Genomic DNA, 3,749 nt, shown 5'->3' on the forward strand with positions numbered 1-3,749 from the left:
TTAGTGTCTCTAAATGGGCTCATAAAATTAGGTTTTGTTTGTTATGTTTAAATTTTTATTCTGCATGTTTGTATTATATGTTCTGTTTTACTAACTTACCAGTTTAAATATTCAAGGAGAAGGGAAAGATAGATAGGTTAGGTGGGGCTGGATCGCAAACTGCAACTTTTTTAACGACTTACTGGATTATTCGAAGTGGTTGAAATAGCAGAGGGCACATTGAAGAATCCAACGATAAAGAATTCCAGCAATTTGGAAAATGAATTTAGGGGGCACAATATCACTGCTGGTATTGGCAACAGCTTCCCGGGAGGACTGTAGAAATTAAAGTACAACTGGCCCCCATTTTGGGAGGAAACAAGTGGAGAAAACCTGGAAAAACTCCACTAGGCCACTTGAGGGAGGAGCCAAAAATTTTAAATACCAATGTATGGGGGAGAGAGCGAAAAGGGGGTGCTGGAAAACTTTACTGCATATGGGAGAAATAGCATAATAGGTGAAAAGTGAAGATAAGTCACAGACACTATTTAAATATCTGGTTATAACCTTATCTTTACTCTTGTCCCAGTATTTTATCACAAGACCCATTTGAGTTCTTTGAGCAACTTTGTTTAGTGATTCGTCAAAGGTGATACTAATACTAGCACAACTTGTAACAGCTTTAATCAATTTTTCTCTGAAATAATGGGCTAGGCCATAATTTATTATATAGGAAGCTTTATCTGGACCCAATTGAAATTGCATGGCTATAGCACTGTCAGGAAACATATTTTTGAAAATGTTTTTAATATCAGAGCATGAATTGAGTGACATCTTTTTCTTTACAACTGCCAATGCCCAAGTTATCTCTGCTTTTATTACATAAGGTGTCAATGTGCTGTTAACCTTTATATGACTGGGGTCGCGAACTGTTGTACCCCCCCATTGTTAAAAAAAATTACCAGGGTAACGATTTGTGTGTACTTTGGTAAAAATAATTTGTTATGAAATCTATCGGCAACAGATGTCATCACTTGACGGGAACATATAGTTTATCCTATATTCCACATGTTTGTGGCCAGGAGGTGTTTTCTTGATCTATAAAACCTTTGTTTGGAATTTTCAAAGTTCACTCTTGCTTTGTTGCTTGAAGAATACTGTTGTGTGTGTTGCAGGTAAGGTGCCATATTGTTTCTTTGTTCATTTTATTTAATTATTCTTTCGTTATTCTATATAGTTTTCTATATAAATTAATTATAAATTTTGATTTTATATTGAATCATATATATAATAAATTATTTGTTATCGTTCTATTTTGTATTTTCGATTCATTTATTGTAATTTTATTTATTATAGTTTTAGGTTTATATTGTAAAATATCATTACATATAGTTTATTTTTTTATTAGATTTATTGATTTTTACGACCATTTATTTCAACAATGGCATCAACATCTAAGATTCAAAAAGTGTTGGATGACTCTGATGTGTTAGATTACATGGATTTTTCTGATACAATATCAGAATCTGACTCTGACCCTGATTTCAATGTATACGAAGGATCGGATAATGATTCTGATGAGGATATTTCTTCTCCAAGCCTCTCTAATAATCATACGCAATCAAGAAATGATGATGATGAGGACTATCAGGAGGTTCTATCTCCGGAGCAACCTTCTTCTCTTCCTTTCTCCTTCCTTGAGCTAGCTGGCCCTAAGCACATGCCACCGCCAGATTCACCTCCAATTGCGTATTTCAATCTTATTATTACAATGACTTTGCTCCATCTGATCGTAATGGAATCAAACCGTTACGCACAACAAGTGGTAGACACAACAAGAACTGTACCAAAATTTCGGTTTTAGAAATAAAGGGGTTTCTAGCATGTATATTGAACATGGGATTAATCAAAAAGCCTACAGTAGCATCCTGCTGGTCCACTTCTTCCTCCCAAGACACTCCATGGTTTGGGAAAATGTTTCCAAGAACCCATTTTTATCACTTGTTACGTTTTTTCCATCTCGTCGATAACTCTAAGTTATCTGGCCCAGGGGAACGAGGATACGATCCTTGTGCAAAGTTTCAACCCTGGTCGATCATGCTAACAGTGTTCCGACATAACTACACGCCATACCAGCAAATTTGTGTGGATGAGAGCCTTGTAGGTACAAAAAATAAAACCTTGCTCATGCAGTACTTTCCAAAAACACATCATCATCAGTGAAGCATAAAATTTTTGGATGCTGTGTGACTCAGTCTCTAATTACTGCTTGAGTTTTTTCACTTATAGAGTGGCCAGGACTCAGCAGGAAAAGGACATCAATTCTAAATTTGGTCTAGAATACAGCGTCGTAAATAAGCTGCTTGAGATGGGGTCGTACCTCAATAAAGGTTATCATCTTTTTGTAGATAATTTCTTTATGTCGGTTCCTCTTGTTCAACATTTATATTCACTGGGTACCTATATAACTGGCACTGTTTGACAAAATCGAAAGTATTTACCCGCCACACTGAAATCGTCGAAGTTTTCTGTGGGCCAAACATCTTATTATAGATCTGGATCATTGCTAGCCTGTGGCTACAGAGAGAAATCATCGCAAAAAAATCTGGTCTTGCTACTATCCAGCCATGCGAGGGCACGTGAAGAACAAATTGTTAGGTGCGGAATGACTAAGTCAAAGCCAGAAATAATATTAGAATATAATAAATTTATGGGTGGGGTCGATACGTCAGATATGATGTTATATGCGTACTTGGATAAGAGAAAGATTGTAAAATACTGGAAGAAAGTTGGGTTCAACATTATAGGCAGGATGGTATTGAACTCATATATATTTTACAAGGAAAATTTTGGAGGCCCAGGAAAACTAAAATCAAGGTACGCCTTTTGCATATCGATAATAGAGAGCTTGGAGGAGGAATGGATGGCAACAAAACAACTTCCTCAAGATCCTCTCGGACCGAGAGAATTATGTAAATTACCTGCCAAAAAAGAATCAAGGTGCTGTGTTTGCACTAGTACGGGGCTAAAAAGGAGATCGAAATAAGTTAGCACTCACTGTTTGAAAGGATTACATCCTGAATGTTATCCAAAACATCATTGCTGATAGGATAAGTATGTGATATAATTCTGATCACACATTTTACATTATATTTATTTGAATTATCATTTTGCAGTAAATTCAATAAATAAATACTTTCTTACAGATTTAGTGCTTGCAGCATCATAGATGCATTTTTGTCTACTTTTTTGCGTACTTTTTATATGTATTAATATTAAATTTTTTGTGAAAAATCAACGTATGTAATACTAGCAGACCCCGCCACGCCTTGTTGTGGCTCAAAATGTATCTATTATAAATGTATAACACTTCCCCCGTGGGGGAAAATTTTTTCTTAGTGTACATTCTCTTGACGTACCCTATTAAAACGCAATCAAAAGCGCAAAAACCCGCATCTAAAATAGTATAATAGAAGCCAAGTTTTTCACAGTAAGCCTTAATTTTGTTACTCTCCCCCACGGGGGAAATGTCGAAAAATCCCTTCTTCGTGTACATTCTGTTGACTTACTCTATTAAAACGCAATCAAAAGCGCAAAAACCCGCATCTAAAATAGTATAATAGAAGCAGAGTTCTTTACGGTAAGCCTTCCCCGTAAGGCTTACCGTAAAGAACTGTCCATCCCCCATGTTTAACGGAATAATATACAGCCTATGTCCACCCTGAAGTTCCATTCTAAATATTGGTGAAAGAATTTTTGAAATCGGATGA

The sequence above is a fragment of the Centruroides sculpturatus genome, unplaced genomic scaffold, assembly GCF_000671375.1.
Source record: "Centruroides sculpturatus isolate CEXI.00-Female unplaced genomic scaffold, Cexi_2.0 scaffold2120, whole genome shotgun sequence".
NCBI lineage: Eukaryota > Metazoa > Arthropoda > Arachnida > Scorpiones > Buthidae > Centruroides > Centruroides sculpturatus.